Source organism: Apis mellifera, linkage group LG15 (assembly GCF_003254395.2).
Source record: "Apis mellifera strain DH4 linkage group LG15, Amel_HAv3.1, whole genome shotgun sequence".
NCBI lineage: Eukaryota > Metazoa > Arthropoda > Insecta > Hymenoptera > Apidae > Apis > Apis mellifera.
The window spans coordinates 867,994-892,304 of NC_037652.1; the positions used below are offsets into that span (position 1 = coordinate 867,994).

Here is a 24,311-nt window from a genome sequence, read left to right on the forward strand (position 1 = left end):
AGATAGAAAAGTATAAAAATATAACTATCTTTTTATTCTCTCAACTATTTTATTGAAAAATATATTTCTGATAGATAAAATCAGATTAGATGTAATAATAAACTAATTAGCTTATAGACTTTCAAGATATAAAATGTAATATTTATATTTATATTTTCAAGAATCAAATGATTGCCATATCGACTTAGAAATTTAATATTAATTTCAATTGAAATTTGATATTAATTCAATTTCTTCTGCTCATGAATGAAATAATATTTCATTATTAATATAAAATAATTATTAAAATATTAGTAAGAGCCAAGTGAACCATAAGTACTATTCACTAAACATTATTACAATTCTATACAGACAAATGATTTTTGTCATGCAAACTAAAAGGGAATTAAAATTATGTTTATTAATTATTAACTCAATTTTAGATGATAATTAGCGAAAAAAGTTGTATTATATATTATAATTGTGTTTAAAATCTGAATAAGCAACATTTAATGTATTAATAACATTTCTCAATACAGCTTTCAATATATTAATTAAAAATATATTATTAAAAATTTTTCATTAATATCTTGGAATTAAATTTCTAAAATTAAAATTTTATATTTAGAATTCTCTCCTTTCTTTCCTAAATATTACTTTAATTCATATTCTATATATGTGACATATTTATTCATATTATTATAAAATATTATAAAATAATTATTTATTATAAAAATGTTAATCAAAAATAATTATTATATTAATATTAATATTAAAAATATTAAAAATAGTTATTAAAAATAAAATTATTATTATTATAATTAAAAAAATTCAAGAAATTTTATTAATCTGGATTTGTCTTTTTCATTGCTATTATACAAAATAGTCTTAAACAATTAATTATGTTATTTTTATTATTTTAAGTATCATTTATTTGTTCAATTGGAAATATGGTATAATTCTTGCCAGATTAAATGCTTAGAATCAAATTCTACATACTGTTGGTAATGATACGAGTGAAAATGGTAATGGGAATCTAGAGTCTTAAAAAATTGGAAACACAAAAATATATTGATCTACATCTAATTTATATTCGTAATGAAATTTTTCATAAGAATCGATTCTCTTAACATTATCTCTTAAATATTAAAGATATTTTTGATATTTAAATATTCAAGAGATAATATCGATCTTCAATTCTTATTCTATCTTACATTTTAAAAAAATATATATGGTATACGAGAGATGGCGTTGGTGATCAATTCTAATCCTATTTTAATCTTCTATTCTTCTCCTTATCTATGTTTCATATCTTCTGATAAAAAAATAGATACTTTAGAAATGGTGTTGATTCTAAATTTTTATCTCTGTCCTTATAATATTTTGCTTTTCTTATTTACTCATATATTTATGTATTTTTTCTCATCAATTAGAGGAAAAGACATCGATTAACTTCTGAATAATTTTATTATCTTTTTTGCTTAATCTATTAATTAGGAATCTTAAGAAATTCTATCGATCAATTATAATAATCATCTCGTAATTTATATAAAATGTTTTATTTTAATTTAATCACTGGAATATTTCGCTTGATAAAAAATTACTTAAAAATATGCTAGGAATGATAAGAGATATAATTTGATACGATTGATACTTTCGTAATGTATAAAAAACATAAGAAGATCATTGATGTTTTTTTAAATGAAATTATATCTTTTATTTTTTAATTATTATTATTTGATTCAATTGAACATTTCCTATTAAGAATATTATTAGAATAAAAGAATATTATTTTAGCCGAAAAGTTTAAAAGATATTATATAATATAATTGATAATTTATTTTGATAATTTATTATAAATTAAATATCATAAAAAATTAAAAAAAATTGTTCATTTTATTTATGATTAAAAAAATTTTTTGAATTATGTTATAATTAGTTGATTATTGATCTTAAATTAACACTAAATCAAATTCAAATAATTTTTTCGATTTAAAACTTTCTGCTTTTTTAAATTTCAATTAAAATGATTAATTTTTATTTGAAAATCTTTCAGAATAATATACATATATATGTTTCTTTTTATTGCATTTTTATGATATTCAGTATTATATTTTATAATATCAATCTTTTTTTTTATAATATTACATAATTATATTTTGATCATAATTTTGGAATTCATATAATTTTTTATTTTATATTTTTATTATTGATATTTATTTTTAAATCACAACAAATGATAGAAACAAAAAAGTATTGATATTAAGAACTAAAATGCAATGCATAATAATGCATAATAATGAAAATGCAAAATATGAAAAAATAAATTATTGCAGCTTGTCACAATTGTGCAATTGTGTACAATGTCATATTTTGAGATGTAAAGTCTTACAAATCAAAACGATAATGCAAAATGTAAAAAAAGAAATTATTGCAGTGCGTATATATATTCTGCGATGTTATAAATTTGATGATTAAGCGATTTTTTGAAATCTGTCCAAATTAACGGTGAATATTTTGAAATATATTATTAATCAAATTATGTAATATTTCTTTATTTTAATAATGAATAAAATAATAATTTTATTTTAATTTTAATTTTAATTTTAGAAGATGAACAAAATTTTAATATTTCAAAAAAGCATCAATAAATATATATATATATTCAATATTATTCAATAAATCTTTTTAGAATTAAGAAAATGAACAAGGCAAAATAATTTGTAGAAAAATATGTATTTTGTAAAATTTTTTTTTAAAACTCGAATTATAATGATAAAGAAATAATCATTAAATTGTTCTCTTTTGAAAGTATTCAAATTATTTTTGAAATATTTTTTAATATTATCAAAAACAAGATATTCAAGATGATTGAATCAGATAGGATCTTATACATATCTATTTTATGTATAAAATATATTTTATATACTATTAATATATATATATAGAATACCTTTGGTCAATTTTAGAAATGAAAATAAACACAAAAATTGGTATGTAAAAATATTAATTGAGACTTATTTATTAAATATTATTATTATTATTTATAAACAATTTAAATTTGCATTAAATAAAGTGAGATAGAAATAGAACGAGAAAATGCGTAGGAAAAAATTTATTGTTCAAAATTTTGTTCTCTTATTAATTAAAATTTTGGACTTTGTCATTTTCATGTATAATATAATTAACAATTCAATATAATTAACAAAAATTGTATATATTCTTCTATATCAAATTTTATAAAAATTTTATCCAGATTAAATATTCCATTGTATATTCCAGATTGTATATTCAATTATAATCTTTAATTGATTTATCTATTATTTTTATTTTTTCAAAAAATTTTTTATTTTCTAAAATACTTTTATTACTTTCTAAGTATTCTGCTAAAGTGCATCTAATGAAGTTTATTTTATTTGATTTAAAATTTATTAAATGGAAACAATATAATGTGATTATATAATTTGCCAATCAATAAAAATCTACAATAATTTATCTATCTAATTTATATATAATGCACATATTATTAATGTACTTACTAATATATATATATTAATATATAATTAATATAAATTTAATTATTTAAGTTTTAATATAGATAAAAATATTAAAACATAAATTATAAACAAATTTCAAATTATTAGAGTATAAGTAATATGTATTATAACATTAATATTATGAAATACATTATTATAATTATATATATATATATATATATATATAAATTTTCGTATTATAAAATTCAAAAAATTATATTATTGTTTAATTTAATTTTTCTATTAATTATCTATTTAATTATTTAATTTAATTATTTAATTTTTTTATTTTGTATTATATTATATATTATTATAATTGTTATTATTATAATTGCGTACAACAATTGTAATAATAGGATATTCATATATTTGTAAAATATTATTGGAAAATTTAGTCTAGAAACCAAAACAAATTTTCTAAATCAATTCTAAATAATTATTTCTGAATGAAGTTCCATAAGATAACAAGATTAACAAAGATAATTGATCAATATGGAAAAAACTTCAAATATAAAATTTTGGATATTTATAGTTTATATATATATTTATATAGTTTTCGAGATATTAATGAAAAATTTTCAGTATTATATGGTGTATTTTATCTTATATAAATGTTTTCGCTCTAAAAGTCTCATTTAAGTATGTGAAACTTTTAATTACTTTTATGAAAAATCAAATATTAACAGCTACTTCATAGAAATTTCTAATTTAATTCAATACTCATTACAGAATCGTTTTTATTGAAACATGTCCATAACATAAATAACATTCATAACTAATTGTACGGTTATACTTGTATGTCAAATATTTTTATTTAAATTGGTTCTTTTCTATTGTTTATGATATTTAATATTATTTAATGTTTGATATATTTAATGTATTTTATTCCTTAAAATCGATCAGATTTTTGGTGAATTATAGATAGAATATCTTATTGATATGAAGCCATTGATTATTCGATATTCAATTATTATAATGAAAAGTTACATTAGTAATATTTAAATATTAAAAGCAGCATTTAATATATTAACATAAAAGTTATAACATCTTTATATATAACTTTCAATATATATAAAAATTTTGTATTATTAGAATATTTAATATATTATAGTGCAATAATGATCAAAGTTAGTTTTAGTTTCTTTGAAGGATTAATTCTAGCAACTAAAGCTAAAAAATTAATATACAAATATATATATAAAATGTGTATATAAAAAGTTAATATACAATTATATTATAAGAAATTGAAGTTTATATTAAGACAGAAATGAGATTATTCTGTCTCTGTTATATTGAGATTGTATTCTATTTTTTTTATAGCTCGCTCTAATGCAAATTTAAACTGCTTATAATTTACTAAATGAAACTTTTTATATTTATATTTATTTTAATTTCAGAATAGAGTTTCAAAAAGTGTCGTATGAATATAATGTAAAGATGAATGATTTTGAATGTGCGTTGAAAGTACATATATACATATATATACATATTTCACGTACTTCAATAATTTTGATTAATTAATTATTATTTTAAATATACATCATAATATAATAACATAATATAATAATATAGATTATTTTTGAATTTATTATTTATATAATATTTACATAATATTTTAAAATTCTTATAAACAACTTCGAAGTTTAAATCGATATAATCTTTAAATTAACAACTATGTTTTAAAAATTACACAAAAAAATGCACTAATACATGATGCATGATTTACTGAAATATACATGAAACACGTACTTTATATAAATATAAATATTTTTTTATATTTATTTTATTTTTATATTTATTATTTTATATAATTATATTTATTTTATATTTGCAAATAGGTAATTCCTTATATATAAGTATAATATATTATTATAAACATTTTAAATCTCAGTCAAGGCATACAACATACGTCCATCCGTTGCTATTGTTTCATATCCCTTCTGAAATTATACGCTATAATCTAAGCATTTTATGTTTATTTTTATTATTGTTACTCGTCGTATTTATGTCACAAATATTATTAAGCAAGATACGATAAAGATTTAATATAGTATTTATTAAAAATACTAAATTACTGATTTATATAGTTTTTGTTAAAAACTGTAAGAAAAATATTAAATAACTTTTATAGTACAAGATTTAAAGTGCATTTATTTGTTCACAATATGCACAGTTTTAAAACTGAGCGATTCTTCTTTTTCACTTAATGGTTTAATTTACAATATATAATATAAATTACAATTTATATTTAATACATATAAATATGTATTATATTTAATATATATTTATGATAATAAAAAATATTGCAGTTTAAACGAATTTATACTCAGAATAAATTTTTTTAGTAATTTTTCTTTGTTTTTTTTAAAGATATACTATACTCATTTATAAACAGTTTTCGTGTCTTGTTTTATAATGAAAATAACTTAATTCGAAAATCTTGATTTTATTGAAAATTTGTACGTATACAAATAGATCATTATAAATAATATATATAACAATTTCTTTTTCAAAGAAAAATCTTTCGATTTTTAAATTGTCTTTATTTTTTAATTTTTTAAATATTATTTCATCTAATACTTTTTACGATTATAGGACAATAAAACTTTAACAATAGTAATAAGATATTAAAATATGAATATTTTATGAAACTTTTTTTTATCTTGTATTGTAATTTGTAACTTACAAATTTATATTAAAAAAAAGAAAAAATATTTAATGATTTAATTTAATAATTTTATCTTCTGTGATATTTTGTTAATAAAAGATTGCTATACATATATTATATTTTAACATATTCAATGTTTTATATAAGAAATTTTATATAAAACATTATTACTAATTTTTACAATTTATTATATAATTTGAATTACAAATTGTTATCTAAACTTATATAAAATGTATAAAATATTTCTATTTTAATTATCTACAGATAATTATTTCGATAAATATTAAAATGTTTCAAATTTGAATGCAAATGAAAGTTATATGATTGAAATTAGTATCGAGAAACGTGATTTACATAGTGATCTTGTTATTTGACTTTGAAATAATCTATGATTCTATGAAAATCATATTCTATGAATTATATTTTTAGATTATATTTTTAGAAGCTTATACTTTTTATTGCATTTTTTTTTGTAACTAATGAGTTATATTCAAAATACTATATATATATATTTTTTTTTCATAAGCCGTTGAGATATTAACTTTTATTTTTTAAGTGACAATAAAAAATATTGATTTTGATTTAAATTTATTGGAGTTCAATTATAGAGATATAAATAAAACAAAATTATAATAAGTATATATAAATATATTGTCTATATATGGTATATTTATATATATATAAAATAAATAAGTTTTTTCATTCTTTCTTATTTTCGCTTTAATGCATTTATTCTTACATGTAACAAAGTTATCGAAAATTGTAATAACATATTGATGTACATATATTAATAGAAAAGACTAAAAATAAACGTATTAATTATAACATTTATTTACAATTTATTATAATTATCGATAAGTTATTTATATCTTAATGATATTTATCGATAACCTTATATTATTCTATGTCATGGTCATATTGTTAATTCATATTGTTATTTTTAATTTCATTCTTAAATAATCTTATTCTTATCTATACAATCTAACTAATATTTAAATAAAGAATTTTCAATGTAAACCATACATAATAAAAAATTATTTGATATTCAATTATTCTAATTTTGTTCCAGAAGTAATTTATATTTTATTTTTGCATTTCGCAGATTTTTTGGCTTAAGCTATGAGAATTAAGATTGAAACTAATTCTCATTGATTCAAATCGACGAGGAAATGGATTTTTAACTGGTTTATTCGTTATATATTTTAAATGTTAAATAACTTACAAATTTATAGATATTTTATAGAAATAATAATATTTCTATAAAACATTTCTATAAAAGATATTGTTTCTCTTTATAAGGATCGTTTTTAAATTTTAATTTAATATTACATGATTGCTTTTATTGGAAATAAATTCAAAATTATAATAATTGCTATATCTTTATATCAAATGATTTTATTCTAATTTTTTTCCACTTCTACTTACTACTTATTATTTGATATCGTAATATGTGATAAATTAAATATATATATATATATATATATATATTTAAATAAAATATATATTAAATATTAAAATATATATATATTTAAATAAAATATATATTAAATATTAAAACAATATATATTAAAAATATATATTAAAATAATGGGATATTCTATAAATATGAAGTAAGTAAAGATACTAGTAACAAAGATACTATATCATTATTAATGCTCGAATATGATAACTATTATTACTACTAATAAAAATTATTGCATTAATAACATTTAGATAAGCAATATTCAATATATTACTAATATTTGTATTCGTAATTTTCAATATATTGTATTGAAAGTTTTTTATTAATATCTCAGAAATTAATAAATATCTAAAACTAAATTTTTATTCTTTTTCACCATTTTTTCAAATTTCATGTCGATCGAAGTTTAGATTTTTTCAATTTTCAAGAAACATCAAAATCGATGTTTCTGCGCATTAGTAATGTTCGCTTTCGTCGTTTATATGTATTCTGAGCTTTAATAACATTTTAATGATATAGATTATTGAATTATCGATAACATTTTGATTAATTTAATTTATTAAATAAATTACAAAATAAAATTTTCTTAGATTTTAAATATAAAGTTTTATATGAAAATAAAAACTGATTATTCATTTATATATATATAAATTATTATATCATTAAGAATATCGCATGTCATAATTTAAAAAAATTTTATATTTGATATATTTGATATGCTGAAAAAAATTTTAATTAGTTTCATAGCATAAGTTTTCTTCAAAATTATTGTTTCGAAATTAATTTTGAATGAAGTTCATATTAATTTATGTATAAATTTTATAAAATCATTTTATAGAAAATAGAATTCTATACTTCGCTTATATTTATAAAATATTTTGTCAATATCTTATTCGTAATTTCATAATTGTAGTTTTATTAAAATATAATTTCAATTCTAACTATATGTTACAATCTTATTTTTCAGAAAAAGTATAAAAGTATAAATGGAATTAATTGATTTTGAATAATGAATACGATTGAATTCGTATCGATACAAAATTATTTTATGAAAATATGTAAGAAGTATAAAATAAAATTTTATCATTTAAATTCTTGTTTTTGAAAAGAAAATCGAGATTGAACATAATATATTCGATATAATATACATTCGAGAATCCATATAATAAACAAATTTTCAAATTCGATTTTCAAATTAATTTTCAAATATATTTTTCATTTTTTGCTTATTTTTATTTTATAGAAACTTTTTTTATATAATAAAGACTTTATAATAAAGATATATTTTTTCTATAATAAAGATTTGGAATAAAGATTATCAAATTTTTCATAAACTTTAAGAATAAAAAATAAAATACTTTTCCTTTTTCTTAAAATACTTATATTTGAAATAAATAAAAATTGAAAGAAAGATTTTCATAATGTAATATGTGAATCTTGATCGATTATTTTTTGATAAATATATACAAAATATCTTCATTTATATATTCACCTAAATAAGAATATATATATTTAGACTGAAAAAAAGTGACACAAACAAATTTCCTGTTATACCTGTGCTAATTCGAGTATTAACTTTCCAGTTCTGTACTTGCAGGCGGGTTACCAATTCATAGTCTCCCCCACTCTTCTCGGTAACTTGGATTTGATCTCTTTTCTTAAAGCATTCGAGGCAGTCAGGTGTTCGACAGTGCGACGATCGGACGTTAGGGAAATTTTACTTTCGTGGAAATGTGTTTTAATATGTTAATATTTTCTGATTCTTTAAAAATTTGATAATCATCAATAATTTTGTTCATTTTAAACTATCACTATCAAGTCATCAACTATGTTTCATGAACTATATATATATATATTTTAATGCAATTCGCGCGCAAAAAGTTATTTGAGAGAAAAGATTAGATTCGCGAAGTAAAGAGAAAAGTGTTCGGTGAAGAAATTCGAGAAAGTTGGATGTACAAAGAGAAATATTCGAAAAATAAGAAGCAAAGAAAAATTAGTTGCGAATCTAGTGAATCTTATGATCTCTATTGTTGATTAGATATTAAATATTTTTTTAATGTAATTTTATCCGTTATTTTTGTGTTCATAACATAATACATAATACATAAATATTTGATATAATATAATACATAATACAAAAATATACCAAAATAATTAATCATTTTTGATTTTTGATAACAAATGATAAAACTTTAGTGTATCTAAAATAGAGAATTCGATTGTTTACGTTCGAGAATTAATCATCTTTAGTGAGGTAAGTAAATTGAAAATTCAGCTTGTTTTTGGAATATCAATAAAATTGTTTTTTTTTTTTAATAATATGTGGAGAATGAATAGCAAAAATTTTACCATAATTTTTTTTCAAGTTTTTTATTCTTTCGATTCTTATTATCATTTTAATTTTTCGCAATGTTTCAGTAAAATACTTTCATGAAAAATGTGGTTAAAAAGTGAAATAATTATTGTGGGAACATTAATTAAATATATTATGCATATCATTACCATCATTTTAAATTACATTATATATTACGTACATATTATTAAAAAATAATTATCATAAAAATAAATATCATTATATAATTTATTTTCGAGAATCATTTTGAATTAAGAAAGAATCAAGAATAGATATTTAATGTAGATATTGATAATTTGAATACATGTTCACTTTTATTTTAAGTTATTGTGAATATCATAAATTCATATCATGGATATAAAATACTTAAGAATAAATTAATTCTGATCTCAAAATTCGATTATAAGATATTAATTGGATCTAATAATAGTAAGTATTAATAATAATGAAATTTTCATATTTTCATAAAATTATTCTAATGGAATAATTTCTGGAATGTATCCAACTTTCACGAATTCAACATGAATCTTAATAATTTTGCGATTTTAATTAATGTTCATAAGATATAAATTAATTATAATTAATTTATATTCGAATATTATGATTTTATCTTTAAAAAAAAAAGTGAAATGAAATGCAATCAATTCAAAACAAATGATATAAGTGGAACTGATAAGTAGTGTTTGATTTCAAATGAAAAAGAAAAAAAAAAAATAAAAAAGAAAAAAAGGAATTTATATTAATCAAAACAGTATTGTTCTATTAATATTTAAATTAATAATTATAATTCTAAAAATAAAATTTATTTAATTTTAAGAATTATGTTTTTTATATAAAAATAAATAAATTTTTATATAGACATCTAAAAATGATCTCAGGATTTTTTTTATTGATATAAAAAATAATTTTATTAATTGATTAATCGTTTTAAAATATTCTTATAAAATAAAATATATATAGTTTATTATTTGTAAATAATTTAAATCATTTGTAAAAATTTTTCTTATAATAGATTAGTATGAAATTTTTATTATTGTAATTCATTTTGACGATTAACTTATAATAAAATAACATTTTTATAATATTTATTATAATTTTGTTTTACAATTTTATATTTCTTTAATAATATAATATTAAATTTCGTTAATAATGAAACTCGTAATCTTTGAAAGAATGCGCGGAAGTGTTACAAAAGAGAGAGGAAACAAGGAAGGAACAGTTTAATTGCACCATAATTACTAATTCATAATCATTAATTCAATAATTAATTTATCTTATTCTTAAAGAAAAAAATCATAAATTCCAATAAAGATGAAAATTGAATAACGAAAATAGAAAATACGAGATTAGTTTATTATAGTATATCCTAATAGATTGCAATATTTCTGAAATAATCTTATATGATATATATTATATAAGGAAAAGAGGAAGAGAACATTTTGTATACTAGTTAATTTACACTTAAGTCGCAATTCATAATAATCTTTGTTAGAAAGCCGCAGTTTTGTCATCAAGTTTAACACCTTTCATTATATTAAAATAAACAGATTATTACATATTATATATATATTTTTAACATATTTTTAAAATATTATCAGTTTTCATTTAAATCTTTCAATTAGTTCAATTTTTAATTAGATTAATAAATTTTATATATCTTTTTTTTTGCAAGATATCAAATAAAAATCTATAATTCATTATATTTAATATTTTTATTAATAAATAAATAAATTTTTTTTCGATTTCCTGATAATTTTTTTAAAATATTATTTTTTTAATATCTCATATTCCATGTGTCTCTTTCTATAAAGAATTCGTAATAGTTTCAATAGAGCAGAAGAGAGCAAAATCAAAATAAAATATAGTGATATAATAATTTTTTTAAAAATTCATAAAATTATAGACAATAATTGAATTAATTTTATTTTTCTAATAGTTTAATCTAAGAATAAAAATGATTATCTTTTTTGAGAAAAAAGATTTATAAAATAAAAAATGTGATTTAATGAATTTGATTAATTGAAGTTGATTAATTGAAATCAAGAAATAAGAAACATATGCATTAAAATTAAAATTAAAAAAATTATTCAATTATCAAAATATTATAATAATATCAAAATATAAATTTATTTATAAAATAAAAAATATATAAAAATATATAAAATCTTATTTTTTAAATATATCATATTTGATTATTTTAATTTTATTTTGTTTTTTTTGTAATAGCTTAAGTTTTTATTAATTAACAAGAGGAGCAAAATTTATATCAAAAGAAGTTTAATTTTTTAATTAATTTCAATCTTTTAATATTATAATATAATAATTAGTAATTTATTATTAGCAAAAAGAAAAAAAGAATCTTTAAAAATATTAAAAGAAATAACGAAGAAAATAGTTGATTTACTTATTTTATAATTGACAAAGATAAGAAGAAAATATCATTGTAACTACCGTGAAATATAAAGAGAAATTGATGATTTGATTAAAAAAAAAAAAAATCACGAGAAAGAGAAACCATATTTTTTTATTTCTGCAGAATCGCTTTATCGAAATATTAAAAATAGAAATAATTATTAGTTATATTAAGTTGAACTTTCTTATAGTTAATATCTTATAATTAAAATTTTATATATTTTTTTTAAAATTATTTTGTTCAGAATTATTATTAAAAGTTGAAGAAAACTAAAAGCAAAAATAGAATTTCCTCGTTAATTTTTAATTTTTTAATATTTTAAATTAATAAATTAAATTAATATTCGTAATCAATATTTATAAATAATAATTTTTTTCTTTTTAATATAATTTAATATAATATAACAGATTAATAAAATGACTCTGAATTTTATATACGTTTTGTGAAATTTTATATTTGAACCAATATTTTTTAGATTCTTATTCAATTTTATTTAACTTATTAAAATTAATGAGTTTTAGATGATAATAGCAGTATATTTTTACTAAAAATTTTATTATAACAATAACAATTATAACAATTATTTTATTATTTATTATATACTGTAATATAATAATTAATCACAATTATGTATTTTTATTTTATTGGTTAATTATTAATTGTATATAATTGTAATTATGTAATTACAATTGTATATTATAATTAAGAATTAATCTATTAAGTCCAATCTATTTTGAAAATACTATTTAGTATATGTTATATAGTAAAAATAAAGTTATTATATGAAGTTTTATGTTTATTATTGAATTTACAAGATTCTAAAATTCTGTTCGTTTGAGGTAGAAGACCTTGATCATCGATCTTTTAATTATCTCATTAACCATTATTTTAAATCGTTATTTATTATTTATTATTATTTATTTATTTATTATAATATTATAAATTTAAATATTTATTATTTATTATGTTATTTATTTATTATTTATTATATTGTATAGTTATTTATTATTTTGGTAATTCTATTTCCAAGAGTTCCAAGTAATCGTTATAAAAAGAGAAGATCCCAAATAAGGATCATTGTTAAATTTTATCGTTTTATCAAATTTACGGTTGTCGTTTTTATTGCACCTATCTCATTCTGCCTCTAATGTTGTACACTTTCCTAAATTATCTAAGATCTGTTCAGTTTGTTCTTCATTACAGATAATTTTACAAGGGCATAGAGAATCACTGATCAGAAAGTAATCAAGAGATTAGGTTATTATAGTCATAATAAGGAATTAATTATTAAATGGCAGGAATTAATGATTGCTTCTATTTATATTAAAATAATATATAATTTCTCATATATTAATATCATATCTTCGATAATTCGCTTCGAATATAATTTCATATCGCTTTTCCACAAACCCCGTAAGAGGTTTTCCGAACTACACCAAGAAAGATCATATGTATTTTTTTATGCGTGAAATTTGTATTGTCTTTGAATTTCATTTTTTATACGAAATATTAGTTTTTTTTTTCAATAATTTAATTTGTAAATTATTTTTTGCTAAAGTAAGTTCCGTTACTTAGGGTACAAGTGTGGCATTGTCCTCCTGCAATAAATGTCAAGGTCAAAGTATATTCGTAAATTATTCCTCACGTAGTTACTCTTCAGGTAATTTATACCTGAATATACGCTTGTAGCAGACAATTATAAAAACGATAGTCTATTGTGTACCGTTTTAGGCCTTATTCGAAAGCTCTTCTGAAAGAAATCTTTAGATAAAATTTATGGAGAAAATTATCACTTGAAATCCGTGTAATTTAAGTTCTGAATATATCCATCTTGAAAAATCTAGATATGTACGAAAATAAATATATTGAGTGCAATATATTTAATATTTCATTGTATGTCATAAATCTGTGCATAGATAGAGATAAAGTACGATAATCCATAAAATATCCATAAAATTTAATAATAATTTCATTTTATTATCAATTCTAATATTGAAAGTTGTGATTATATTATCTTTTCTCAGAAGAGAAATATTTCTTATTCGTTGTAAAATTTTGCAATAGTCGTTCCATCACAAGGTTGCCATTGGTCCAATTTTCATTTTCAGACTTCGAGGAATTACATTATTTGGATTTCGATAGAAAAAGTGATTTTTTTTTATTGCTTTTTATTCATTTTTCCATAATTTCGTGATAGTGATACTCTTTTGTTTAAATCCCTTGAATTATTTATTGATTTATTAAATAAAATTCTTTCGATAAAATATTCATGTTTGTTACGAATATTTTACAAAGTGTTTTTTAAATCTAATTTATTCAATCTCTAAATCTTCGATTATTCAAATTACTGTTTCAAAAATATCTTGTTTGTCTATGAGATCATCCGTTTGTCATTAATATAAATATGAATGTATTTTGCTTGCATAGTGGAATTTAATTTTTTAAATTTACTTTGATATTTGAAATTTACTTACTTGACAATTATTTCAGTGTTTTATCTAACGATACTCCGCACTCCTGTTTGAATTCGTATTGATTCCTTATGATTATTATTGTAAAATTATAGTTCCACTTGACATAAATAATTGAAATGAATTGAAAAATATAATAAAGCCGCAGATTTTTTCTATTACATATCGTTATTCCCTTGTTTATTATTGTCAAAGATAAAAATACAATGATTGTTACGGATTCAATTCATTTGTTGTTATATAAAAGTATATTGTATAAAAGTATACAAATTTCTTGACACAATTTCTACAAAAATCACATATATATTCTTTATTTTGATGCTCAGTATTTAGGCAATTAAAACTCTCATTTAGAAGTTTAAAACCAGCACATTTTGAAAAACTGTGCGATTTATTACATAAAACGCACAGAAAATTTGTGGAATTGCAATATATGTGATTATCTGTTTTATTTGTGTTCGAGTATCTGCGTTTATGGATTTGGAAATGATTTTTCTACAATTATCGTTTCTAAATATTTACGCCGAGTTTAAAAATTTTGTTAAATCCAATAATTTAACGTCTTTAGTAATACTTGATTGAGCCCATCATGATAGTTTAGTAACCATTTCTATCCATAAAACGATTCTTTATGCAGTAGTTAAGTCTCAAAGTATTCGCATATAATTTTTAATAATTTTTTGTCCTTGAATTTGTTTTTAAGTTCGTCCATACAACCGCGTAATTATTTTTAACACCGAGAAATTGTATGATTTTCATTGCAGTATCTTTGACAAAAGAATTCAATCAAGTAATGAAATTTTTCAATGTTTGTCACTGTATTATTCTTGTGTACTAATAACTCGAATGTGTTTCTATACTTAACTTAATGATTTCTGTCAAATATCGGTAATTCTGTTATTAATAATTTGTAAAATTAATAATTTTTTAAAATATGTAAGTATTACTATTTAATACTATTTAATATTAAATAAATGTATCAATATTACTATTTAATGCCGCAATAAATTAAAATATAATCTGGCAGGTACAATCTGAATAGGTTGTTAATCAAATCATTATCATTGAACTATAAATTCTTAGCAGTATCTCGCAACATGAGTTTTCATTTCGTACTGCGGGATAAATTTCTTCCAATTCCGTACTTTCTCTCTGTTCTTCTATGGCCTTTTGAATCTTATTAAAGGCTCTGAAGATTGGAATTATTTTATTTAATCGAAGCGCAGATGCATCCAAAGTTTAATCATATATTTTGAAATAAGAAGCGAATTGAAGCGAATCAATGTAGATTTGTATTCTCTAATGAGAGATTTCAATGCCGCATTCATATTGTCTTAGTAAAGAGAACTTACGGAAAAATAAGTTGAAATGATCAAAATAATGTTATTCATTTATCCCTTAAATGCGTGAAGATATTCGTTGATCTGGAATTCAACAAAAGGCAAACATCCTTGAATATTAATTGCCTGGTTTCGAACAGAATGATATTTGACTACTACTAGTCTGTTATGATATTTTTAAACTTTTGTGTTGCACTAAGAGATTTCATTTCAGACAGATTTCACGGATTTTATATTTTACATCTTTTAAATTTTCGGTAATATTCGAATTTGGATCGAAGGATCAAAATGTTAGCTCAAACTCATTCCTGGAGCTATGATATATACTAAAAAAATTAATTTATTGTAAAAATAAGTTTCGCTTTTAACAAAGTTCTATTCTAAAACGATCAAGATCAAAGTTTATATACTAATGAAGATTTATGTTTATTATTGAATTTACAAAATTATGTTTGTTCGAAGTTACAAAGTTCATAAGTTTGGGATATTCTAAGATGTAAACTTTGGAGATTTAAGAAGTTCTGATGTTACAAAAGTTCTTTGAAAGATTTTAAAAAGGTTTTATCAAAATGATCGTATCCTCTAAAACTCTTTCCATGTTCATCTCACGATATTAGGTTTTCGGTGGGACACACAAGCAACCAATAACATGGATCGTGTTATCACAGTTGATTGAGCGACACCCCCCAACCTAAGCAAAATTTATAGATTGAGAGGCTATGCTACCTACAGGGTCCGTTGTTCGTAGGAAATTAATCCACAAGTGTTTGCAATTTTTTTTTGTCGTTGAGATTTATTGGAAAATGTCTCAAATCCTAAGACCATATCTAAATGTTTTTAACAATATATATAATTTATATATATAATTAAAGATCTTCTAAATTCTTCTTAAAAATGGAATTGTCCTCATAATATGGCTTTGTTCAATGTCTTGATATAATCAATGTTTTTAAATTTATAGGAACAGAAATCATTTTTTAAACAATTTTTCAAAATAATTTTCCATTTTTTTTCTTTGAAAATTTTAGAAATAAAACTTTAATTTATAAATAATAATTAATATAAATAATCATATAATATATAAATAATATAAACAACATTATATAAAAATAGTAATAGTAACATCATATAATAATAATATATATATTATATTAAATAAATATAGCAAACATAAATATAGTGAAAATACAGATATTAATATATATATATATTATATATATATATTATATATATATTATATATTATATATATATATATTAAATATAAAAATATTTAATATAATAAATAAATTATTATAATATTATTATATAATATTATTATAATAATTTTAAATTATATTAAACTTATTAATAAATGTGTATAAAATGTCAAAAATATTTTATTAATAAAAAATAAAGTAAGTAGAAATAAAACATTAAAAGCTTTTAAAATATTAAAATAATAAAAATAAAATTTTTTGAAATTTGAATGTATAAATATGATAGATAAGTTTACAAAATACCTATTTCTATCAAAATTTTATTATTTAATATAAATTTTATAATATAAAATTACATTATGTACATCAATTATTGATATATTAACACTTTCAAAGATAAAAATTAAAAATATCAAATTAATAGGTATTTAATATCAAATAATTATAATACTTTATTTATAAATTAATAATAAATCTATTCATAGAAAAATTAATATTATATTATATTATATTAAGTGATAAATAAATTATTATCAACATCATATTAATAATGATATTTCATCAATATCACATAAAGACGAAAGCATAACTAAAAATAAAAACATCAATTCTGATACGAGGCAATGACCTAACTTTATGTTATACATATTAATGATACAACATTGTAATAGCACGTATGTACAATCAACTTCGTATATCAACGATCAATTTATCTATGCTATCGCACAAGATATTTACTTTCATTATATGATGAAAGTTACGTAAAAATCAACCAAAACATGATAGAAAATAATCGAAAAAAAATAATACATGACCAATCTGTATGTAAAAAGAGAGATGTCATCCTTTCAAAGTGAATTTCTCCACGGCGAATATTTACTTTCTACACTCGCCTATTTTTGTTCCCTGTTATCCATGTAAGTTCGTGGTGTTTTATTTCCTGAAAATAAGAAAATAATAAGAATAATAAGAATAATAGTCGATGTAGATTATTAAACAATATAAATTATATTTTTTTATATATAAGATCAAAAATACTCGCAATAATAGATGATTTACATATATTAATATATATGATCTTAAGAATAGAAAAAAAAAATTAAAATTAACATTTATTATATTACATATACAGTATAAATCTATTTTTGAATTATTGTAAAAATAATATTTAAAAATAATAATATTGTAAATAGTATTTAATATTATTTAGATTTTTTAATATTTAATATTATTATTATAAAGATTTGATATGCAATGTTTACATTATAAAACTGTTATAATATAATAACTGTTATAATATATAATATCAAAAAAATATTCTTTAATTTTTATTTCTATAAAATAAAATAAAGATTTAAAAAAAAATCTTTAAGATTTTTTAACATTTTATTTCATTAATATATAATAAAAATATTAATAAAACAAAGTTAACATTCATTTAATATCAGTATAATAAAAATAAAATAAATTAATTTTATTATAAATTTATTTTTGTTGTTTTTCATAATATAAATTCATCAATTATTTTCAATAAATTTCCAACTATTTTTTTCTACAGATAATAATACAAAATTAGTTAATTTTTTCTGCAATATTGACGATCTAAAATAATTTTTAATCAATTTTAATTTAAAAAAATTTCTTTCTTTTAATTCTATATCGTAAGATAAAAAAGGAATTTTTTAAAATTATACAAAAATTAGGAAATGAAGATATAAATTTATTATTACTGATATAATCTAAAATAATTAAAGATTTCTTTGAAGAAATATTTTTCTGAAATTTGATATTTTATTAAATAGTTCAAGTTTTTTTTATAATGTTATCTATATTTATTTATAAAAAAATTTCCAAATTCACGCAACAAAATATTTTTAAAATATCTAAATCTATCTTATAAAAAGAATATTTAATATTTTTTAAATTAAATATTTTATACATATATCTAATAAAGTAAATCTTTTTTCTACAGAAATTTTTATTCTCTCTATAATGAAAAAATAAAAATTAATTTTTAAATTTATCAGATATCATTTGATTTATAAAAAAATAACAATATATTTTTCTTATATAAGTTTTTTTTTATTCTTTAATAGTAAGTTCCTTATAGTTTTACTATATAATATTTATTAAAATTAATATAATTTTCTCATTTAAAATTTTTTTTAAATTATTCATATAATGCTTTAATATATTCTGATACTTTGCTAATAATATCTATTTTTAACATTAATTAATTCTAAAATTTTGCTAATGTCCATTTTTTAAATTATATTTGCTGATTGATTAATGAACATAAAATTTTAATTTTAATTTTAATTTTAGATAAGAAATTTATTATGTTTCATATGATAAATTATATGATATGATATCATATTTAAATTAGATTACTTAAAATAAATAAAGTACTATAAATTTATTTAATATTTTGCTATGAAAATCTTATAATATTGATAAAATTTGACTATGTTAATCTAAATATTTCAAAATTAAATTTTTAATATTCTTTTTTAATATAAATCATATATGAAAAAACAGAAAAAAAAATTAAATCATTTTTGAAGAACATCTAATGATTTCGTTATCAAAGTAATATTTAAACTATGCATATAATATAAATGTTACTATGAGATTAACATTTAAAATTCTCTTTTTCTATACTTACATCCTTATGTTAACTCCGTTTGTTATTGCTTTATAAATATTTTATATTATGTTTTATAAAATTAAAGTTTAATTTATTAATTAATAAGATAAATAATATATTTAATGCTATATCTATCATAAAAAATCGGGGATTCTTAGATATTAATTTTCGATAAGTATAAAAAAAAAAAAATCATAAAACGGCAAAAAATCCAATGAAATTTAAAATGATTGTGCATATTGATGTTTATATTTAATTTAATTTAAATAATTGTACTGAACATATATACAAAAGGAAAACCGAAAAACTATTTTTCGTTTTTGTTGCAAAAGTTCATAATATATGGATTAACTGTCATAGAATAGAAAATTCTCATGACGTATAAATTACATATGTTGCAATTAAATATGTTAAGTAAATCTTTGTAATATATTAATTATTAAAGAAAAGTTTTTATTTTTATATATATTTATTTTTTGTTCAATTCAATTAATAATAATTCATTTGTATAAAGTCATATTTTTTAATATCAAGTATAGTATCAGTTCAAATCCATATATATTTAAGATTTAAAAAAATAGAGTATTTAAATATTAAATTTATTTAACAATAAAATGTTTATTGATAAATACTAATTAAAAATTTTTAATTAATATTTTGTATACATTTATGTTATAATATATATTGTGAAATTTAAAAAAAAATATGACGATATTATTAAAAAATTATATAAATATTATAATTAATAAAAAAATATAAAAAATACAAATATAAATGCGAAAAAAAATATAAAAGCTTTTACTCCATGTTTTCATTTCGTTTTTCGATACAACTGACCAAACAAAATACGATACTTATAATGTCGAATATTCTATATATAAATCCAAATTATGATTAAATATGTTACATATGTTATCCTGTATATAAAAATACTTTATTTTTATATACGAGTAATATTAGAGATCATATAAATATAATGTATAAAATTAATAATTGAAATCTGTTTGTCTAAAAAATTGATAGTCACAATATACTTATTATAATATATCATTTATATCATTACATAATAATAAAAATTTTATATATGTATAAAATATATTCATATACATATATAATAAAAGATCTGTAGCTATCCTTTGGCTCGTACAAAAGTATCTATTATTATTCTTCTAGGAACGGCAATTGGTTGGTATTTGATTGATGGTTAATATTTGATTAACGATTATAAGAGATATATAATCATAATAATGTTATATAATTGATGGAATTATAATTTTACATTATTTTAAGATATAATATAAATTATTTTAACATATTAATAATAATTTCAAGCCAATATAATATTAAAAATAAATATAAATATATATGATCAAAAATTATTTCTTTCCTCAGAAAAATCAATTTATATTTATATAACTTTTTCAAAATAATTTGTATGTAACTTATACTATTATTATGATTTTTTCATTGTTGCAATTGCAATATTTTTAATTTTTATTATTAATTGCAATATTTCGATTATTAATTATAATTATTATTAATTATTAATAATTAGAATAAATAGTAAAATTTATGATAACATTACAAATTTAAAAAAATAATAAAATTTTTTTCTATTACTATGAAAACAATTATGTAGTAATGATTATAAAATAAAACAATTATTTGTGAAGATATGAACGATTTGATTATTAATATTAATATGTCAATCAAATTTGAAAAAAAATTTAAATTTGATGAAATGTATTATAACGAATTATAATCAATTATTTAATATTATCTATCAATATTTCTTGTATGTAAATTATAATTTCTATTTTAAAAAATTGATTTTGAATCATATTCTATTCATGTAATTATATTCATATTTTTCAAACAGGATTTTATTTTATAAGATTATTGTCTCTATTCTACTTTATTTTATTTTTATGTAATTATATAAAATATAATTATTTTATTTTACTTATTTACTATACTTCTACCCACGCAACTTTTTCATTTAGTGTTAAAATTTACATCTATAATCTATCATTTCAAAGTTAGTTGAAATTTAAATGAAAAAAATGTTTTCCATATGAAGACATTAAAATTCACCTTGAAAAATATTCATGTCTTTTCATAAGTTTATTTTGCAGTAAAAACATTTTGATGTAAAAAAATTTAAATCTATTCAGAAATTTATTTTTGAATTCTTTTTCAAATGTAAATTTGTATAAAATAATAATTATATTTTTATGATGTATTTAAAAAACTTGTTGCAATATTTTACTTTTCAATAAATGAATCGTTTTCAAATTACATTTATCATTATCTTCGAATAAAATAATGGATAATGAAATTAAAAAACACATTACATACATAGTTTGAATAAAAAGCAAATTTGTAAGATTTACACAAATAAATTCATAATGTTTAATAATAAATAAATTCATTATTTGAAAAATATAAATTAAAACTTATACTTATTTAAAAAAATTAATTCATTCAGATTATAAAATAATTTTTTCATTTTTATATTATCATATTTATTTTTAACATTTTTGCGTTTTTAAATTCATTTATAAGTAAATTGTTAAAAATATGAGAAGAAAGAATTTTTTGAGATAAAATTTAATATAATTATAAAATACAATTGATGATTATAAATACATTCTATAGAATAATATTATTTTACAAATTTTTTTTAACTTTAATAAACATTTATTTAATAAACATTTAACAATTTAAAAATCTATTTTAATTTATAATTTTTATTTATATTATTATATAAATATATATAATATAATTTATATATATTAATATAATTTATATTATTTATTACAATTCATTACTTATTATAATTTATATTTGTTTTATTTTACAATACAATAGATATAACATAATATATATATATATATATATAATATTAATAGAATTCTTTGTATAAAATGTATATTTTTATTTTCATTAGAATTATAAATGAAAAAGTTATAAATGGCAATTTTCTTGTATTTTTCTTTTTTATGATTCTGATTAATTAAAATCTAGAAAATTTATTTTATATATTATGTAATATATAAATATATAATAATATATAATAATAATATATAATATATAATATATAATAATATAATACATACATTCTGTAATGTAATAATATATATATATATTATGTAATAAACTACGCTACTATTTTTTACGCTACTAATTTTTCTAATATCTCTAAAAAAATTCAAGATTTTATAGATCTCGTTGTTTCATATGTATATTGTTCTATAATCATGCAATTATATAAAATGTATCATTCCTATATTACATTACAAATATTTTTTTTCAAAAATTTCATCATCAGAAAAAGTATAATTGTATATGTATCTGTATTAACAAATATAAGGATAGACAAATATAGAATTTGTTTTCTACTATATTGTATTTATTTTGACTATTTTTGTAAATTTGAATTTAAACAATTTATAATGTTAATCCATAGTAAACATTGGATTTTCATATATACATTTATAATTTTATCTTTTATCATTATATATTTTTTCTTTTACTCGATTCTTTATCTAAATGATCGCTAGTCATAACTAATTAGAAAAGTAACTAGATCTAGAAAATATTCAATAAATAAAACAAAATATAAAATTAAAATATCTCAAGTAATTTTATTTATTTTATTATTTTATTTTTTAATTATTTTATGTTTTTAATGAATTAACGATTATGAATTCAATGAATTTGATTAAAAATCCCAAATCATTTAAATTATTTTTGAAATAAATTTTAATTAATATTCATAACATTTTAGTATTTTTAATTCTTTTTTTTTTATTTTATATGTTTATGCTAAATTTTATTCTCATACTGAAAAAAATTCGTAATTTAGTTTCTAAAATAATAATATTTTCATAATAGTTTCTCATTTTCATATATTGACAAAAAATTAATGTCAATACATTATCATATAAATCTTTTACCGAGGTTTAAAACATTCTTTTGTTTCGCTATAAAAAGATGACGAACAATATATTCTTAGATACGAAATAATTCGCAAGCTTCCACATGTAAACAATCATATAATAAAATACAATACAATATTATACATATTATACATATTAAATCAAAATCATTTATATAACTCTAAATATTTATTTTATATTATATATTAAATAAATTATATACAATTTATAATTATATAATTAATATATATATAATATAATTAAATATAATAAAATATAATATATATATATATATATATA

General features: G+C 17.8%; 2 protein-coding genes across 2 annotated transcripts in view; one reads left to right on the forward strand and one right to left on the reverse strand.

Moving 5' to 3' along the window:
- The window catches only part of LOC724865 (ABC transporter G family member 20), an 85,703-nt gene that overhangs the window by 49,326 nt on the left and 12,066 nt on the right, over positions 1 to 24,311 (reverse strand). The window lies entirely within an intron of this gene.
- The window catches only part of LOC550941 (ABC transporter G family member 20), a 45,881-nt gene continuing 30,743 nt past the window's right edge, over positions 9,174 to 24,311 (forward strand). Inside the window, exon 1 of the mRNA XM_026445674.1 lies at positions 9,174 to 9,902. The gene's annotated coding sequence lies outside the window, so the exon portion shown is untranslated. The remainder of the gene's footprint in view (positions 9,903 to 24,311) is intronic.